The sequence below is a fragment of the Oncorhynchus gorbuscha genome, unplaced genomic scaffold, assembly GCF_021184085.1.
Source record: "Oncorhynchus gorbuscha isolate QuinsamMale2020 ecotype Even-year unplaced genomic scaffold, OgorEven_v1.0 Un_scaffold_1591, whole genome shotgun sequence".
Taxonomy (NCBI): domain Eukaryota; kingdom Metazoa; phylum Chordata; class Actinopteri; order Salmoniformes; family Salmonidae; genus Oncorhynchus; species Oncorhynchus gorbuscha.
The window spans coordinates 117,266-127,686 of record NW_025746325.1 but is presented as its reverse complement, the minus strand read 5'-3'; positions in this window follow the sequence as shown (position 1 = coordinate 127,686).

The window sequence follows — 10,421 nt, the reverse complement described above, 5'->3', positions numbered from 1 at the left end:
ACTATAGTGAGGGTTTGTTGTTGTGGGGTCTAGTTTAGTCCCACATGGCCTGACATACTGACTATAGTGAGGGTTTGTTGTTGTGGGGTCTAGTTTAGTCCCACATGGCCTGACATACTGACTATAGTGAGGGTTTGTTGTTGTGTCGTGGGGTCTAGTTTAGTCCCACATGGCCTAACATACTGACTATAGTGAGGGTTTGTTGTTGTGTCGTGGGGTCTAGTTTAGTCCCACATGGCCTAACATACTGACTATAGTGAGGGTTTGTTGTTGTGGGGTCTAGTTTAGTCCCACATGGCCTGACATACTGACTATAGTGAGGGTTTGTTGTTGTGGGGTCTAGTTTAGTCCCACATGGCCTAACATACTGACTATAGTGAGGGTTTGTTGTTGTGGGGTCTAGTTTAGTCCCACATGGCCTGACATACTGACTATAGTGAGGGTTTGTTGTTGTGGGGTCTAGTTTAGTCCCACATGAATTAACATACTGACTATAGTGAGGGTTTGTTGTTGTGGGGTCTAGTTTAGTCCCACATGAATTAACATACTGACTATAGTGAGGGTTTGTTGTTGTGTCGTGGGGTCTAGTTTAGTCCCACATGGCCTGACATACTGACTATAGTGAGGGTTTGTTGTTGTGGGGTCTAGTTTAGTCTCACATGGCCTGACATACTGACTATAGTGAGAGTTTGTTGTTGTGGGGTCTAGTTTAGTCCCACATGGCCTAACATACTGACTATAGTGAGGGTTTGTTGTTGTGTCGTGGGGTCTAGTTTAGTCACATTGATTGGAATACTCCATGTAGTGAGGGTTTGTTGTTGTGGGGTCTAGTTTAGTCTCACATGGCCTAACATACTGAGAGGGTTTGTTGTTGTTCAGTTTAGTCCTCACATGGCCTAACATACTGACTATAGTGAGGGTTTGTTGTTGTGGGGTCTAGTTTAGTCACATGGCCTGACATACTGACTATAGTGAGGGTTTGTTGTTGTGGGTCTAGTTTAGTCTCACATGGCCTAACATACTGACTATAGTGAGGGTTGTTGTTGTGGGGTCTAGTTTAGTCTCATGGCTAACATACTGACTATAGTGAGGGTTTGTTGTTGTGTTGGTCTAGTTTAGTGGACATGGCCTGTGGTCATACTGACTATAGTGAGGGTTTGTTGTTGTGTTGTCTAGTTTAGTCCCACATGGCCTGACATACTGACTATAGTGAGGGTTTGTTGTTGTGGGGTCTAGTTTAGTCCCACATGGCCTGACATACTGACTATAGTGAGGGTTTGTTGTTGTGTCGTGGGGTTTAGTTTGTATTTATTATGAATCTCCAGTAACTGTTGCCAAAGCAGCAGCTACTCTTCCTGGGGTCCAGCTAAATTAAGGCAGTTTATGCAATTTTAAAAACATTACAATACATTCACAACACACTGTGTGTCCTCAGGCCCTTACTCCTCCACTACCACATATCTACAGTACTACATCCATGTGTGTGTGTGTGTGTGTGTGTGTGTGTGTGTGTGTGTGTGTGTGTGTGTGTGTGTGTGTGTGTGTGTGTGTGTGTGTGTGTGTGTGTGTGTGTGTGTGTGTGTGTGTGTGTGTGTGTGTGTGTGTGTGTGTGTGTTCACAGTCCCCGCTGTTCCAAATGTTTCTTTTGTTGTCTGTTTTTTAAATCTCATTTTACTGCTTGTGTCAGTTACCTGATGTGGAATAGAGTTCCATGTAGTCATGGCTCTATGTAGTACTGTGGAATAGAGTTCCATGTAGTCATGGCTCTATGTAGTACTGTGGAATAGAGTTCCATGTAGTCATGGCTCTATGTAGTACTGTGGAATAGAGTTCCATGTAGTCATGGCTCTATGTGGTACTGTGGAATAGAGTTCCATGTAGTCATGGCTCTATGTAGTACTGTGGAATAGAGTTCCATGTAGTCATGGCTCTATGTAGTACTGTGGAATAGAGTTCCATGTGGTCATGGCTCTATGTAGTACTGTGGAATGGAGTTCCATATAGTCATGGCTCTATGTAGTACTGTGGAATGGAGTTCCATGTAGTCATGGCTCTATGTAGTACTGTGGAATGGAGTTCCATGTAGTCATGGCTCTATGGAGTACTGTGGAATAGAGTTCCATGTAGTCATGGCTCTATGTAGTACTGTGGAATGGAGTTCCATGTAGTCATGGCTCTATGTAGTACTGTGGAATGGAGTTCCATGTAGTCATGGCTCTATGTGGTACCGTGTGCCTCCCATAGTCTGATCTGGACTTGGGGATAGTGAAGAGACCTCTGGTGGCATGTATTGTGGGGTATGCATGGGTGTCTGAGCTGTGTGCCAGTAGTTTAGACAGACAGCTCAGTGCATTCAACATGTCAATACCTCTCATAAATACAAGTAGTGATGAAGTCAATCTTTCCTGATTGACATGCATGTTATTAATATTAGGTCTCTGTGTACATCCTGAGGGCCAGCCGTGCTGCCCTGTCCTGAGGGCCAGCCGTGCTTCCCTGTCCTGAGGGCCAGCCGTGCTTCCCTGTCCTGAGGGCCAGCCGTGCTTCCCTGTCCTGAGGGCCAGCCGTGCAGCCCTGTCCTGAGGGCCAGCCGTGCTGCCCTGTCCTGAGGGCCATGTCCTGAGGGCCAGCCGTGCTGCCCTGTCCTGAGAGCCAGCCGTGCTGCCCTGTCCTGAGGGCCAGCCGTGCTGCCCTGTCCTGAGGGCCAGCCGTGCTTCCCTGTCCTGAGCCAATTGCAATTTTCCTAAGTCCTTTTTTGTGGCACCTGACCTCAAGACTAAACAGTAGTCAAGGTGTGACAAAACTAGGGCCTGTAGGACCTGCCTTGCTGATCGTGTTGTTAAAACCACTTCAGGATCGGTGTCCCTTCCACGGGACGGTTGAGCTAATGTAGGCTAATGTGATTAGCATGAGGTTGTAAGTAACAAGAACATTTCTCAGGACAGAGACATATCGGATATTGGCAGAAATCTTAAAATCTTGTTCATCTAACTGCACTGTCCAATTTACATGAGCTATTAGAGTGAAGTAGTTTTTTGAGAAGAGTGCACAGTTTTGAACATGACCTTTGATAGGCAGGGCAGGGTGGATATAGGTCTGTAACAAGGGTGTCTCCCCCTTTGAAGAGGGGGATGACTGCGGCAGCTTTACAATCCTTGGGGATCTCAGACGATATGAAAGAGAGGTTGAACAGGCTGGCACATGGGGGCAGTCTTGATACAACATTTTGAACAGAAATGCAATGGTTCATTGGATCAGACTTAAACTTTGCACATACACTGCTGCCATCTTGTAGCCAAGATCTCAATTGCACCTGGGCTGGAATAATACATTATGGCCTTTCTCTTTAGGGATGATCAGTGAGATACACCTGCTGGAGCGCGTGCTACGGATGGGTGTTGCCATCGTGACCAGTGAACTGAGATAAGGCGGAGCTTTACCTAGCATGGACTTGTAGATGACCTGGAGCCAGCGGGTCTGGCGACGAATATGTAGCGAGGGCCAGCCGACTAGAGCATACAGGTCGCAGTGGTGGGTGGTATAAGATGCTTTAGTGACAAAACGGATGGCACTGTGATAAACTGCATCCAGTTTGCTGAGTAGTGTTGGAAGCAATTTTGTAGATGACATCGCCGAAGTCGAGGATCGGTAGGATAGTTAGTTTTACTAGGGTAAGTTTGGAGGCGTGAGTGAAGGAGGCTTTGTTGCAGAATAGAAAGCCGACTCTAGATTTTATTTTCGATTGGAGATGTTTGATATGAGTCTGGAAGGAGAGTTTACAGTCTAGCCAGACACCTAGGTACTTATAGATGTCCATATATTCAAGGTCGGAACCATCCAGGGTGGTGATGCTGGTCAGGCGTGCGGGTGCAGGCAGCGAACGGTTGAAACGCATGCATTTGGTTTTTACTAGCGTTTAAGAGCAGTTGGAGGCCACGGAAGGAGTGTTGTATGGCATTGAAGCTCGTTTGGAGGTTAGATAGCACAGTGTCCAAGGATGGGCCGGATGTATATAGAATGGTGTCGTCTGCGTAGAGGTGGATCAGGGAATCGCCCGTAGCAAGAGCAATATCATTGATATATACAGAGAAACGAGACAGACCGAGGATTGAACCCTGTGGCACCTCCATAGAGACTGCCAGAGGACCGGACAGCATGCCCTCCGATTTGACACACTGAACTCTGTCTGCAAAGTAGTTGGTGAACCAGGCAAGGCAGTCATCGGAAAAACCGAGGCTACTTAGTCTGCCGATAAGAATATGGTGATTGACAGAAAAGCCTTGGCAAGGTCGATGAAGACGGCTGCACAGTACTGTCTTTTATCGATGGCGGTTATGATATTGTTTAGTACCTTGAGCGTGGCTGAGGTGCACTGAGCTGCTCGGAAACCAGATTTCACAGCGGAGAAGGTACGGTGGGATTCGAGATGGTCAGTGACCTGTTTGTTGACTTGGCTTTCGAAGACCTTAGATAGGCAGGGCAGGATGGATATAGGTCTGTAACAGTTTGGGTCCAGGTGTCTCCCCCTTTGAAGAGGGGGATGACTGCGGCAGCTTTCCAATCCTTGGGGATCTCAGACGATATGAAAGAGAGGTTGAACAGGCTGGTAATAGGGGTTGCGACAATGGATCGACGTGTACAACAGCATGTTTTGAGGTCCTGAGCCAATATTCAGCAACTTCACACAGCCATTTGAAGAGGAGTGGAACAACATTCCACAGGCAACAATCAAACAGCCTGATCAACTCTATGTGAACGAGATCTGTCACGCTCCATGAGGCAAATCATGGTCACACCAGATACTGACTGGTTTTCTGATGCACTCCTCTACGTTTTTGTGAAGGTTTCTGTGACCAACAGATGGAAATCTGTATTCCCAGTCATGTGACTTCCATAAATTAGAACCTAATTAAATTATTTCAATAGACTGATTTCCTTCTATGAACTGTAAACTGGTAAAAAATATTTGAAATTGTTGCATGTTGCGTTTATATTTTTGTTCAGTATACAGTATTCCTTGCAATATTCATTTGGTATTTTCTGGTGGATTCAACTGAAATTGCAACCATCTTTCTATGGCTTGTTTAAAAAAATAGTGATATTATGGAGATGAAGTCATAAGACACTGCTTCTGACCAGACTTCTATAAAGCCATCCACCGCACTCTGATGATGTCATAAGACACTGCTTCTGACCAGACTTCTATAAAGCCATCCACCGCACTCTGATGATGTCATAAGACACTGCTTCTGACCAGACTTCTATAAAGCCATCCACCGCACTCTGATGATGTCGTAATGCACTGCTTCTGACCAGACTTCTATAAAGCCATCCACCGCACTCTGATGATGTCATAATGCACTGCTTCTGACCAGACTTCTATAAAGCCATCCACCGCACTCTGATGATGTCATAATGCACTGCTTCTGACCAGACTTCTATAAAGCCATCCACCGCACTCTGATGATGTCGTAATGCACTGCTTCTGACCAGACTTCTATAAAGCCATCCACCGCACTCTGATGATGTCGTAATACACTGCTTCTGACCAGACTTCTATAAAGCCATCCACCGCACTCTGATGATGTCATAAGACACTGCTTCTGACCAGACTTTTATAAAGCCATCCACCGCACTCTGATGATGTCATAATGCACTGCTTCTGACCAGACTTCTATAAAGCCATCCGATTGGAGATGTTTGATACCGCACTCTGATGATGTCATAATGCACTGCTTCTGACCAGACTTCTATAAAGCCATCCACCGCACTCTGATGATGTCATAAGACACTGCTTCTGACCAGACTTCTATAAAGCCATCCACCGCACTCTGTAATACACTGCTTCTGACCAGATGTCATGATGATGTGTAATACACTGCTTCTGACCAGACTTCTATAAAGCCATCCACCGCACTCTGATGATGTCATAATACACTGCTTCTCCAGACTTCTATAAAGCCATCCACCGCACTCTGATGATGTCATAATACACTGCTTCTGACCAGACTTCTATAAAGCCATCCACCGCACTCTGATGATGTCATAAACTGCTTCTGATCAGACTTCTATAAAGCCATCCACCGCACTCTGATGATGTCATAATGCACTGCTTCTGACCAGACTTCTATAAAGCCATCCACCGCACTCTGATGATGTCATAATGCACTGCTTCTGACCAGACTTCTATAAAGCCATCCACCGCACTCTGATGATGTCATAGGACACTGCTTCTGACCAGACTTCTATAAAGCCATCCACCGCACTCTGATGATGTCATAATACACTGCTTCTGACCAGACTTCTAAAGCATTCTGATGATGTCATAATACACTGCTTCTGACCACTTCTATAAAGAATCTGATGATGTCATAATACACTGCTTCTGATCAGACTTCTATAAAGCCATCCACCGCACTCTGATGATGTCATAATGCACTGCTTCTGATCAGACTTCTATAAAGCCATCCACCGCACTCTGATGATGTCATAATGCACTGCTTCTGACCAGACTTCTATAAAGCCATCCACCGCACTCTGATGATGTCATAATGCACTGCTTCTGACCAGACTTCTATAAAGCCATCCACCGCACTCTGATGATGTCATAATACACTGCTTCTGATTCTATAAAGCCATCCACCGCACTCTGATGATGTCATAATGCACTGCTTCTGACCAGACTTCTATAAAGCCATCCACCGCACTCTGATGATGTCATAATGCACTGCTTCTGACCAGACTTCTATAAAGCCATCCACCGCACTCTGATGATGTCATAATACACTGCTTCTGACCAGACTTCTATAAAGCCATCCACCGCACTCTGATGATGTCATAATGCACTGCTTCTGACCAGACTTCTATAAAGCCATCCACCGCACTCTGATGATGTCATAATGCACTGCTTCTGACCAGACTTCTATAAAGCCATCCACCGCACTCTGATGATGTCATAATGCACTGCTTCTGACCAGACTTCTATAAAGCCATCCACCGCACTCTGATGATGTCATAAACACTGCTTCTGACCAGACTTCAAAAGCCATCCACCGCACTCTGATGATGTCATAAGACACTGCTTCTGACCAGACTTCTATAAAGCCATCCACCGCACTCTGATGATGTCATAAGACACTGCTTCTGTTTTCAGACTTCTATAAAGACTTCCACTCTGATGATGTCATAAGACACTGTTTGACCAGACTTCTATAAAGCCATCCACCGCACTCTGATGATGTCATAAGACACTGCTTCTGACCAGACTTCTATAAAGCCATCCACCGCACTCTGATGATGTCATAATACACTGCTTCTGACCAGACTTCTATAAAGCCATCCACCGCACTCTGATGATGTCATAAGACACTGCTTCTGACCAGACTTCTATAAAGCCATCCACCGCACTCTGATGATGTCATAAGACACTGCTTCTGACCAGACTTCTATAAAGCCATCCACCCACTCTGATGATTCTAATACACTGCTTTGACCAGACTTCTATAAAGCCATCCACCGCACTCTGATGATGTCATAAGACACTGCTTCTGACCAGACTTCTATAAAGCCATCCACCGCACTCTGATGATGTCATAAGCACTGCTTCTGACCAGACTTCTATAAAGCCATCCACCGCACTCTGATGATGTCATAATGCACTGCTTCTGACCAGACTTCTATAAAGCCATCCACCGCACTCTGATGATGTCATAATGCACTGCTTCTGACCAGACTTCTATAAAGCCATCCACCGCACTCTGATGATGTCATAATGCACTGCTTCTGACCAGACTTCTATAAAGCCATCCACCGCACTCTGATGATGTCATAATGCACTGCTTCTGACCAGACTTCTATAAAGCCATCCACCGCACTCTGATGATGTCATAATGCACTGCTTCTGACCAGACTTCTATAAAGCCATCCACCGCACTCTGATGATGTCATAATACACTGCTTCTGACCAGACTTCTATAAAGCCATCCACCGCACTCTGATGATGTCATAAGACACTGCTTCTGACCAGACTTCTATAAAGCCATCCACCGCACTCTGATGATGTCATAATGCACTGCTTCTGACCAGACTTCTATAAAGCCATCCACCGCACTCTGATGATGTCATAATGCACTGCTTCTGACCAGACTTCTATAAAGCCATCCACCGCACTCTGATGATGTCATAAGACACTGCTTCTGACCAGACTTCTATAAAGCCATCCACCGCACTCTGATGATGTCATAATGCACTGCTTCTGACCAGACTTCTATAAAGCCATCACTCTGATGATGTCATAATACACTGCTTCTGACCAGACTTCTATAAAGCCATCCACCGCACTCTGATGATGTCATAATGCACTGCTTCTGACCAGACTTCTATAAAGCCATCCACCGCACTCTGATGATGTCATAATGCACTGCTTCTGACCAGACTTCTATAAAGCCATCCACCGCACTCTGATGATGTCATAATGCACTGCTTCTGATCAGACTTCTATAAAGCCATCCACCGCACTCTGATGATGTCATAATGCACTGCTTCTGACCAGACTTCTATAAAGCCATCCACCGCACTCTGATGATGTCATAATGCACTGCTTCTGACCAGACTTCTATAAAGCCATCCACCGCACTCTGATGATGTCATAATGCACTGCTTCTGACCAGACTTCTATAAAGCCATCCACCGCACTCTGATGATGTCATAATACACTGCTTCTGACCAGACTTCTATAAAGCCATCCACCGCACTCTGATGATGTCATAATACACTGCTTCTGACCAGACTTCTATAAAGCCATCCACCGCACTCTGATGATGTCATAAGACACTGCTTCTGACCAGACTTCTATAAAGCCATCCACCGCACTCTGATGATGTCATAAGACACTGCTTCTGACCAGACTTCTATAAAGCCATCCACCGCACTCTGATGATGTCATAATGCACTGCTTCTGACCAGACTTCTATAAAGCCATCCACCGCACTCTGATGATGTCATAAGACACTGCTTCTGACCAGACTTCTATAAAGCCATCCACCGCACTCTGATGATGTCATAAGACACTGCTTCTGACCAGACTTCTATAAAGCCATCCACCGCACTCTGATGATGTCATAATACACTGCTTCTGACCAGACTTCTATAAAGCCATCCACCGCACTCTGATGATGTCATAATGCACTGCTTCTGATCAGACTTCTATAAAGCCATCCACCGCACTCTGATGATGTCATAATGCACTGCTTCTGACCAGACTTCTATAAAGCCATCCACCCACTCTGATGATGTCATAATGCACTGCTTCTGACCAGACTTCTATAAAGCCATCCACCGCACTCTGATGATGTCATAATGCACTGCTTCTGACCAGACTTCTATAAAGCCATCCACCGCACTCTGATGATGTCATAATGCACTGCTTCTGACCAGACTTCTATAAAGCCATCCACCGCACTCTGATGATGTCATAATACACTGCTTCTGACCAGACTTCTATAAAGCCATCCACCGCACTCTGATGATGTCATAATACACTGCTTCTGACCAGACTTCTATAAAGCCATCCACCGCACTCTGATGATGTCATAATGACACTGCTTCTGACCAGACTTCTATAAAGCCATCCACCGCACTCTGATGATGTCATAATGCACTGCTTCTGACCAGACTTCTATAAAGCCATCCACCGCACTCTGATGATGTCATAATGCACTGCTTCTGACCAGACTTCTATAAAGCCATCCACCGCACTCTGATGATGTCATAATACACTGCTTCTGACCAGACTTCTATAAAGCCATCCACCGCACTCTGATGATGTCATAATGCACTGCCTTCTGACCAGACTTCTATAAAGCCATCCACCGCACTCTGATGATGTCATAATACACTGCTTCTGACCAGACTTCTATAAAGCCATCCACCGCACTCTGATGATGTCATAATGCACTGCTTCTGACCAGACTTCTATAAAGCCATCCACCGCACTCTGATGATGTCATAATGCACTGCTTCTGACCAGACTTCTATAAAGCCATCCACCGCACTCTGATGATGTCATAAGACACTGCTTCTGACCAGACTTCTATAAAGCCATCCACCGCACTCTGATGATGTCATAATGCACTGCTTCTGACCAGACTTCTATAAAGCCATCCACCGCACTCTGATGATGTCATAATACACTGCTTCTGACCAGACTTCTATAAAGCCATCCACCGCACTCTGATGATGTCATAATGCACTGCTTCTGACCAGACTTCTATAAAGCCATCCACCGCACTCTGATGATAAAAAGGTGCTATGAATGCCTTATCTTAATTTGATCATCCTGTTGTTGCAGGACATTTTATAGTGAATTCAAGGTTTTTACAAAAATTACCTAAAAGGCTTCTGATGTTTGTATTTTCCACTTT